Source organism: Cydia splendana, chromosome Z (assembly GCF_910591565.1).
Source record: "Cydia splendana chromosome Z, ilCydSple1.2, whole genome shotgun sequence".
Lineage (NCBI taxonomy): Eukaryota > Metazoa > Arthropoda > Insecta > Lepidoptera > Tortricidae > Cydia > Cydia splendana.
This window is the reverse complement of record NC_085987.1, coordinates 48104456-48115522: the sequence shown is the minus strand read 5'-3', so window position 1 is coordinate 48115522 and position 11067 is coordinate 48104456. Positions and strand designations below refer to the sequence as shown.

The 11067-nt window shown below is 40.1% G+C and overlaps 1 long non-coding RNA gene across 1 annotated transcript; it reads left to right on the top strand.

The window, feature by feature from the left end:
- The first annotated feature begins 3218 nt into the window (after nt 1-3218).
- On the top strand, nt 3219-10530 carry LOC134805156 (uncharacterized). The gene is made up of 3 exons (XR_010146248.1): nt 3219-3272; nt 7800-7850; nt 10479-10530. It is a non-coding gene; the product is annotated as an uncharacterized LOC134805156 (long non-coding RNA).
- Nucleotides 10531-11067: the final 537 nt, after the last annotated feature.

Sequence of the window (11067 nt, the reverse complement as noted above, 5' to 3'; positions counted from 1 at the left end):
GGTGCAGCGGATGCCTCTTAAAAGGACCATCCCTTATGTGTCTGTCTACCAGTTTCTCCAGTGTTTTGAGGAAAAACGATGACAGACTTATCGGCCTGTATGATTTGGCTTCTGTGTAATCTGCTTTGCCTGGTTTAGGCAAGTACGTTACCTTTACCATCCTCCACACACGCGGTACGTGTCCGAAGGCTATGCACGCTCTGTACAGTCTACCTAAGTGCGGTATTAGTACATTGGCGCCCTCTTGTAGTAGTATGGGGTAGATTCCATCTGGCCCCGGGGCTTTGTATGGTTGAAATGTGGATAGTGCCCATTGTATCTTATCGTGATCTACTACCTTTTTAGACGTGTCCCAGTTGTACCTGGTCGTGCTGATGGATTGTTCCATTGCACCGGTTGCTACATCGTCCGTTACGCTCTGATGTATTATCGAGCCTGGGAAGTGTGTGTCACACATAACTTTGAGAGTTTCTAGCCCCGTTTCAGTCATTCTTCCGTCACTTCTTCTAATGGAAGTAAGTGGAACTGACTTCGTTGCGGCTAGTGCCTTTGTTAGTCTCATGCCTTCCGGTATGGACCTGATTTGATCGCAATGGTTCATCCATGCTTTCCTTTTTGCTTTCCTCACAGCTTTGCTGTATTCCGTGAGTTTTCGCGCGTAATGCTCGAAGTCATTGGTCCTTTTAGCATCATTGAAGACAGCCCTGGTTTCCTTCCGGAGTTTTGCAATCTCCGGGTTCCACCAGGGCACCTTCTTCGCCAGGATTTTCTTTTTCGGGCAGTTGTTTGTCCAAGCTGTATAGACAGCTTGTGCTATTCTGTCTGTTTCAAGTTCTATGTCAATAATAGAGTTTAACTTGCCTTTAAAGGGTCTCCCAGTTCCACCTCCAGGTCGCTTTTGAACGCTAACCAGTTGGTGTTCCTGGGATTCCGTTTGCGTATAGTTTCTAATTGGATTTTAGTCTTATACCTGAAGCATATATATCTGTGGTCCGATAAAGAAATCACCCCAGAGACATGCCATGAGCTAATCTTATTACTCGCGTTGTTGGACGCTAGCGTTATATCAATAACCTCACCCCGCCTTGCATTGACGAATGTCGGTTCATTGCCTTTATTTAATAGTTGTAAAGAAGAGCTTACCAGAAAATCCAGTACCTTCTCCCCTCTTCTGTTGACATCCGAGCTCCCCCAGATGACGTGGTGAGCATTTGCATCGCAGCCGATGATCAGGTCGATGTTCGCCTGGCTGCCGTAAACAGCGAGATGCCTCAATTGCCCAGTGATTGGATCCGCTGCCTCGTAGGGAAGGTAGGCTGATGAGATGATTAGTGCCTTACCCCCCCCCCCCCCCCCCTTGTTTTGGATATGACCGTAGTCAGATCCCTAGAACAGAAAGCATGTAGAAGCAGAGCGTCAATGCCATTTTTAACATAGATACATGTCCTCATAGTACTCTCAGGACAAACATATAACAATGTCCCGCCAGTACCGTTTAAGCCTCTTATCTCGCCTTTGTAAATGTATGGTTCTTGAATAAGAGCAATATCGAATTTATCAGTTTATCAGTTTATTTATTGCATCCATGGTTACATTTGGTGTTACATGGTAAAAGTAAGTTTCACATGGGCCCTGGTAGGGCACAGCAATAGCAATTTATCGCTTTTTAACAGCTTAGCCAGAAGGGCAGTGGCTGCTTTATTGTGCTGGAGATTAATCTGTACGCACCTTAAGCCCTCCATTGCGGCGTTTATTGTTTGGTGGTGCTGAGATCAGCAGCCACCTCCTGGACCGTGTCGTCGAAGGACATGGGTGACATGGTACCCTCCAGGTAGAGTTCCGCCAGACCACGCAGATCCTCTGAGCCCGCCATCGATGAAATCGGTGACGATGCTCGAGACATGCGCGGTCCAGCATGGTCCTCTCCTAGCTGCACCATGCCCCCCGCCTCCTCCGACTGATCCTCCGCCACCTCCACAGGTGCGTCACCGGCTGGTGGCGCCTCCCGTTCCGGGCCCCCCCCTGTCGCCACAGCGACCGTAGTCTTCTGGGCTACCTCCCCCCCCTCTCCCCCCTCCCTACACGGCTCGACCTCAGCCCCCCCAGGCCCCTGCTCCCGCGCTTCCTCCAGAAGCTTGAAGTGGCTGGTGTCGAGCCCCGAATGCAGAACGTAGTCGGCCTCCTTGATGACGGCGGCCGACACCCGGTCCATCAGTACGATTCGCCTGGTGATCGGCCCCGACCCCACGGTGTCGACTACCTTCCACTCGCTCGTGCGCAGCCTAGGGTTCCTCCTCTGCAGCACCCTGAGGGCTCTCGCCATGTCCTGAGTGCCATCGACCACCGTTCTCCAGGCCATCTTGACCGGTTTCGGCAGATCTTTGGCACTCACGACCTTCAGGCGCAGCCCGGCAATCTCTCCACCTCCGATTACCGTGCCGAGCCATGCCGCGGATTCCTTCCCCTTGCAGGTGACGTTGAGCGCGCCCCCTACGAGGTTGCCGAGTGTGATGTCGGGCATAGGTTCTTCGGCCTCGTCAAGAGATAAAAGCAGAGCTCCTACGATGGCCGGCATATGCTCCTGCACCACTTTCTCGGCAGGAAAGGCCACTGGGACGATGGCCATCTTCTCGCTCGCCGTGACTTCTGCGAACGATCCCCCTACCTTCGCTCTCTTGGAGTCACCAGCGAGCAGAGATGAATCGCCACTGGCCCCCAGTGACTTCTTATTCTGTGGCCTTCCCGCTCCACTTGTGGAGGGTCCGGACACCGATTCCGCGTCCGTTCTTGCTCGCGCCTTCGCACGCCTCTTCTGCCTCCTGGACTTAGCGGCTCCTCCACCCGACTGCACGTCCACGCCCTTAGGCATGGCCGCGCTGTCGAGGGCGCCCGGAGCAACGCCAGCAGGATTTGGAAGCGGTGCTCCCGTTTGCCTCTTGCAGTAGGCCATCGTTCCGCTGCCTACTTACTCTTCTACTCTACTCTCGACTATACCACCAGTTTGGCACTGACATAAACGCTATCGAGAATGTAACTTAGTTTCTATGCATCTCGCTCATACTCGATTGCGAGCGAGATGTATAGAATGTAAATTACGTAGACGTTAGCGTATATGTCAGTTTTGACACTGTCAGTAACTCATGGTGGAACGGGTCAGTTCTTCATTATTTACATGAATATTTATAATTGACGTTAAGTAATATTCAGTAACCTTGTTTCAGTAACTAAAAGTTCAAAGGAACGTGTTGTACCATGCGTGATTAACACCACAGGTAAGTGTACTAGTGCTCGACATGCTAATGCCCAATAGATGACACCCTGCTGTCAGCTCTATTGACAATGACTTAAGTTTCAAGATTAAATGTACTGGGACCGCGTCGAGCACCAGTTCCACCACCTTACCTAAATAATAATAAAAACTGGCGAAACGGTAATCTTATAGATAAATCTATCTATCTAATCTATTACCTATTAACGAGCAACTGTTGTATATTTATTATTTATATATATATTTCGGGGATATCGGAAACGGCTCTAACGATTTCGATGAAATTTGCTATATGGGGGTTTTCGGGGGCGATATTTCGATCAATCTAGGTCTTATTTCTTTTAAAACGCGCATTTTTGATTTTTTATATGTTTTTCGAGCAAAGCTCGGTCTGCCAGATACGCCAGCGACTACTAATACTACGCACCACTAATAAGAAATATTTTAAATAGGTGTCAATAGATTTAGTCTGAGCCGATTCGCGTTGTATTCCGATACTCCTCGTAGGGGAAGTCGGGGCATAGTGAACTGTCTTTGTATATAATAAACTTTTAATTTAAAACAACACTAGCCTCCTAGGTTTAATAATTGCTGTAATTTTGAACAAAACGTAAAAAAATATATTATATTCGCTTTGCCCAGGGTGCCGGTGCGGGTGATTATGAACTGAAATTTTACCTTATAAATTCAAAGTGAACACGCTATCCGCTTTGCCCGATCCATTTTGCCCAATTAGTCAGTTTAAGAAATTAAATAGGTATTTAAAAAAAATCACTGGATTGTTTGAATAAAAATTGCGTTATAAAAGGAAGATACTTTAATAAGCAATAGAAGCATCTAGAATTAAACTTCGAGATAATTACTATGACAAGATAACATAAAATGTACTTACTTGCCTTTCAAAATAGAATATTTTGTACTAAAAACACGTTTTGACTCGTCACCGACGACGCTCGCAGCGACCGCTCCCGATGACGCTTGCTGTTCATAAGAACAATAGATTCGGAACGGGTACCTAATGATTGTCCGAGGAACTTTTAGCAGATAATCGATTCGCCGACAACGATTCGCCGAACATCGTTTCGCAGAGTCATTTATTTGTAAGTAAATGTAACTTTTGGTCGACTAACGTTACGTAGAGTCTTGGTTCACATACCGTTCAGTTCGTTTCTGTGTAAATTAGCAGAACTATTATTGGCATATTTCCATTTGGCAGAGTAATCGTTTCGTTTAAGCAATGTTTAGTCGAATAACGTTTCACATTTTACATACACATAAGTCGTTATTTTCGAAACAAAAACTTTTTGCAAAAATAAAGAAATCCCACATCCAAAAGGACGAAATAAAATATTATCCATTTTTTTAGTAAAGATGATTTATAAAAATTATAAAGATTATTATGTTTATATTTGTTTTTTTTTTTAATGTACTTATCCCATGTATCCTCTTCCTCTTGTTAGTTGACTACATAAGAATCACATACTTACATCCTGCTGCCGTTGTCAGTTTGCGTCACAAAAAAACTAGTACCTACTGGTATCTCTATACCGGTCAGAAGCAATCACGGTACTCTTAGTACCGTGGTTTGGGTTTTAATCATGTTTTAACCTAAATATGAACAAAAGTATAGGTAGGTAGGTATTGTATCTATGCAACATAGATTTTAATTTTATGGTCATTTGTGTACCTACGTGAAAATAAGTATATACAGGGTCGTTAATCCAACTGGGTCAGTAGGGAGGAGTCTGAAACTATGAGAGATAGCGATATCTGTTCTTAGGAACCATGGCTTCGATTTTAGATTTAATAATAATGACATTCACACTTTTTTTCACTCTCATACATAACCGTTAATCGAACCTGGTCAATATTCTTTATGTAATCGCGTGTAGTATTTGTTTGTATAATTGATCCTGAAAGTATAAGGACTAAATTTTGCTATGAAATCTTGTGTAAACATTACACTGAAATGACCACAATTTAAATAATTTGCAAAATGTTGTCATTAGTATGCATCGGTCATCATTATTAATCATTTTATCTGAATAGACCACTTATGCATATCTTATCTGCATCGATGTTATGCATTACAAAATTGCATTTATTTAAAATCAGAACGCATTCGTTCAACGGGCGTGCCAATTTTAAATAAATTGGCACGCCTGCATTTGAAAATAGAACACTTATTAACTTTTACCCAAAATAATTAATCTTTGCATCCAGGAAAATGGCTACTACCATTTTGAACATTTACGGAATAAAATAATTATCTCTTGTTGGGTTTTTCTTTCAATTGCTTAAACAATATTGAAAATGTGTTCCTTGTAACTTTTGATTCGCACCATCAACAATAACAACGAAAAAACTTGCAGTTTTTATACCTAACATTGTTTACAGAGACTTTGACCAGGTTCGATTCCCGGTTATGTAATATGAGAGTAAAAAAAGTGTGAATGTCATTATTATTTAATCTAAAATCAAAGCCATGGTTCGTAAGAACAGATATCGCTATCTCTCATAGTTTCTGACTTCTCCCTACTGACACATTTGGATTGATCACCCTGTATATATATAATTAAATGTATCTAAAACCATGTTTATAAGACGCAAACTAAAAGTTGTCGTGTTTTATTCAGATTATTTACGTATCAGACAATTTTTTGCTATGGGCTACCGTTCACGAATTATTTACGGAAAACTATAAAAAGGGACCTTTAAACCCCGCTGTACCCGTTAGCTTCAGCCCCACCCTCCGGTACTTTTAATATGTTGTTTAATACACCATTCCCTACAACTATGCCAAAATACGCGACTACGCATATTATTTCCCCCGTTTTTCCTTCGTTTGGTGGCCTAAGACTCAACCTAACTATTGGGAGAAATTGTCCTCCAAAGTACTGAAATTGACAAAAAACTCTAACTTCCGTAGAGAGTTTTGTTCAAGCATATTGCTAATTAACCGATTCGTTGCGTGTTCCATTTTCGAAAAATTTTGGCTGTGGCGCGGAACAATCATTTCATGACACGGCAGCCATGCCATGCGCCATAGAATATGATAACAGGCAGTACCGTGTCATCAGCCATGTGTAAAAAACATTGATAATACGGCAGGCGTGTCATCAGCACCGAATCGGTTAATTAACCTACTGGTTGGATTATATGTTGGAGAACATGAAAAAATAATGGACACGTGTTTTTTTATTTCGAGTGAAGTGAGTGAAACGATGAGAAGTAAGAAACTTTCAAGTGTGTTTTTATTTTGTAAAATATGAGTTTGAGCCGAAATAACGAGGCACGTGTCCATTATTTTTTCATGTTCTACAACATATAATCAAACCAGTAATTAACTAGCAACTCCGTAGAGAGTTATAGCTTTTTTAACAATCCATAATTCCCGCGGGAACTTTGTGTATTCGTCCTTTAGTACACCTGCATGAAATAACATATTTTTCGACAAGTGTGATTAAAAGATAATTATACGGTTTAACTCACTTAATATATGTACTTAATATATATGTCGTAGGCCGATCGTACGATCAGGCAGATCGTAATGTTCCTGTGTAATGTTTTGACGATAGTCACATCAAACCAATATATAGGTAGGATAGGTTCATTAGGTTGCTTCAGATGCCCGAAGGGCAAACTGCCCAGAAATAGGAGCCCCGCGTAGCGGGGCTCCGTCGACTCAGGGCTGTAACCGCGAAAATCGAAGTTCGCAAATTGCGGGCATTTTTCTCTGTCACTCTTATTACGCCTTCATTGGAGTAAAAGAGAAAGATCCCCGCAATTTGCGAATATCGGTTTTCGCGGTAGCCCCTCTGGGAACGAGTCAGAGATTTTCACGTTTCACGATATGCCTGATCTTACGATCGGCCGCCGACATATATACCCCCGCTACAAACGCGCTACAAACCTCAATTAGCTAATAATCGCTTGTCCTTATCTGTCCTTTTTGACTTATGTATTTCTAAGAAACCAAGAAAGGGATAAAATATAATTTAACTAAATCAGGCCCGTAAAGTTTTATGAATAAGGGGGTTAATAGTCAGTCGTATGGGTGAACGCTGCTTAATGTAGTATAAATTTGCTTTCTATGATAATAGGTATGACGCGGGTATGACTAGGTCTTCAGGTCTGTGACATAGAGTAATATAAGTAAAGAAAGAGTGGTAACTCCATACATCAGTTTTCGCGCGTTATTTCGTAGTCGACATCTAAAGTCAAGTAGTGGAACTAACAAGTACCCCTACTTGACACCAGATGCCACAAGTGTAGCTACTGACGAAAAATGTACTACTTAAACAATTTACAACTAATATTATAAGGAGAAGGGGTTGAAAATAAACTTCCTGTTAATCCGGTTATAGCTGAGAATTGTTGAGTATTATGGTTTTCGTTCGCCGAGACATCTATTGTCAACTAACAGTTCTGATAAATTCCGCTACTTGACGCTAGATATCGACTAAGAAAAATCGCGCGTGTTGGTAAGAAAACTGATGTATGGAGTTAACATGAATTTTGGTTTTTTCAGGGTCCAAGGCAGTTAAAGGTGCTATCATTAGATGCGAGTGTCCGATACCAGGTAAGTACATTGTATTTTTTAAATGTTCTATTAATTTCCTTGTCAATATTTAACTTGCGCAGGAAATACAGAAATCAGGTTAGAATGGGCGACTACTTCTCGCGACGTTAGAGGCCCGGCCTTACTTCTCGCCACTTTAGAGGCCCGGCCTTACTTCTCGCCACGTTAGAGGCCCGGCCTGTTTACGAAGTCTTCTAGAACTCGACTTTAGGTCATGTCGTCTCAGATATGGGTAAATATGGTATCGATGCATTCAGTGTAATGCCCTGAACACTAATATATGAGATGACAACCGCGAAAGTGGTGGGGGTAGTTGCTGTGACGTCATAAAGTCGGCTACAAATCTTATTTTTTATATTCTTTTTAACATACCATGTGGGGTACCAAATGAAAGGGCTTTGTGAGTAAATTACAAATATATAACATAATGTATCATATTCAATACTTAGTCTAACAAATTCTTAGAATACGTTAAAAAAATTACAATCCACAGTTGACTTTCAAGTGCTCTAAATTGAAAATGGCTGAATGGATTAATCCAAAATACATACCAAGTGACTGTGAATATCATATATATATTATAATGTTAAAATATAACTAACCAGATATATCAAAAAATAAGAAAAGTACATCAAGTTGAAATAAGTATAATTTTCTGTTACATTAAACAACAAGTATTAATAAAAGAAAAACAAAAAACCCGACTGTTGACATATATTTTTGTAGTCGTCTTTTTACTAGTTTTCATTTGGTACCCATATTACTACAGTAAAAAAAAAAGCCTGTTTTTGCATTTGTGGGCGTCATTTTCAAAATTTGTATAGCCTGTGTCACTATGTGTCTGTGCGGTATTAGTGACACAGGCTATATAATTTTTATAATGACGCCCGCAAATGAAAAAATGGAGGAGAGGGGGTTTGTTATTTTTCTTACTGTAGCAATTTGGTTACCAAATGAAAGCTGGTAAAAAGACCACTACTAAAATATATGTCAACAGTCGGGTTTTTTTTTCTTTTAATAATAGTTGTAGTTTAATGTAACAGAAAATTATGCACTTGAAAGGTCAACAGTGGATTGTGAATATTTTTAACGTTTTCTAATAATTTGTTAGACCAAGTATTGAAAATGAAATGTTACAGCATGTTATATATTTGTGATCTACTCACAAAGCCCTTTCATTGGGTACTTTGTAACTAGTCATAGACCCTATTTATAAATATAAAACATTTAAGTAGTTAAACGCCTTTATTATGAAATTGAATTAGTCTTTATTCATATTCCAATATAAATATCAAAGTTAAAACGTTCGAAAACAATGCCATCTGTAGACCGCAAAGGGAATTAAGTACATAACAAGTTACGTATTGACGTTGAAGCATTATCAACAAGTCACCTAACGTTCAAGTAGTTGCGACGAATGAATATTATCGTTGAGTTGGGAGCCCATATATTAAAAATACCCAATTGCATTTTGGTATAAGAATTCTTAATTCAAGAATTACAGTCGACGAGTAGAAAAAAAGATTTTATTATTAATACTAAATACCAAAATCAATAACACGAATAATTCCTTTTTAGCGAATAATGTCGTTTAGTAACATAACTGGTTATTAACAAAACGTGAGGGAATTGCGCTCCAAATCTCATGAGTTTTTCTCACAAGTTGCGCAGTCACATTATGATTTTATTTATTTATCCGTGACGTGGCTAACGGCCGAGTTTATTTGTTTATCCAAGACGTGGCTAACGGCCGATTCTATTAAATCTTCTCGGGGCAGAGGTGTACGGTTGGAGTCGGTAAAGGTTTATTTGACGTTCATAAGCGCATTGTAATATGCCTACTTGAATAAACTATTTTTTATCTTTTATCTTATCTTTATCAATACACTGTTTTTCGATGCGATCGTTTTCGACCGAAGCATTTGTTTGTGAAAGAAAACAGCTAGGGCTATATTTTATAAAGTAAAATATTTAACTAGATATATTGTGTATGGCGTATATTTAGTGCAGTAACTTAATACCTTTGCAGGTAAATAAGTTTAGTATTTGTTAATAATAATTTAATAATTAGAGAAATACTAAGCTCCGATTTTCTGTAGCAATAGAAATGTAAAAGAAAAACCATAGTGTATAAAATTTAGCACCATTATATTCAATTAAGGAAACTGTAGGTCTAACCTTAAGATGCAATGTTAAACCATTACGCATTAATATAAATGACCGTTTGTTCCTTGATTCTCAAAAAAACTAGTCTGCAGCGGATTTGATAGCCCACGCAGTGAAAGTGTTATTTTAAACGTCAAACTTCTATTAAATTATGACGTATAAATGACACTTGCACTGCGTGGGCTATTGAATCCGCTGCAGAGTTTTTTGGTCCGACTCTACCACCAGTTTGGCACTGACATAAACGCTATCGAGAATGTAACTTAGTTTCTATCTAATGTAACTTAGCATCTCGCTCATACTCGATTGCGAGCGAGATGTATAGAATGTAAATTACGTAGACGTTAGCGTATATGTCAGTTTTGACACTGTCAGTAACTCATGGTGGAACGGGTCAGTTCCTCATTATTTACATGAATATTTATAATTGACGTTAAGTAATATTCAGTAACCTTGTTTCAGTAACTAAAAGTTCAAAGGAACGTGTTGTACCATGCGTGATTAACACCACAGGTAAGCCTTGGAAGCATTAAGGTGGTGGTACTAGTGCTCGACATGCTAATGCCCAATAGATGACACCCTGCTGTCAGCTCTATTGACAATGACTTAAGTTTCAAGATTAAATGTACTGGGACCGCGTCGAGCACCAGTTCCACCACCTTACCTCTAAATAATAATAAAAACTGGCGAAACGGTAATCTTATAGATAAATCTATCTATCTAATCTATCTATATATCTAATATATGACCTATAAACGAGCAATTGTTGTATATTTATTATTTATATATATATTTCAGGGATATCGGAAACGGCTCTAACGATTTCGATGAAATTTGCTATATGGGGGTTTTAGGGGGCGATATTTCGATCAATCTAGGTCTTATTTCTTTAAAAACGCTTTTTGATTTTTTATATGATTTTCGAGCAAAGCTCGGTCTGCCAGATACGCCAGCGACGCCACTAATAAGAAATATTTTAAATAGGTATCAATAGATTTAGTCTGAGACGATTCGCGTTGTATTCCGATACTCCTCGTAGGGGAAGTCGGGA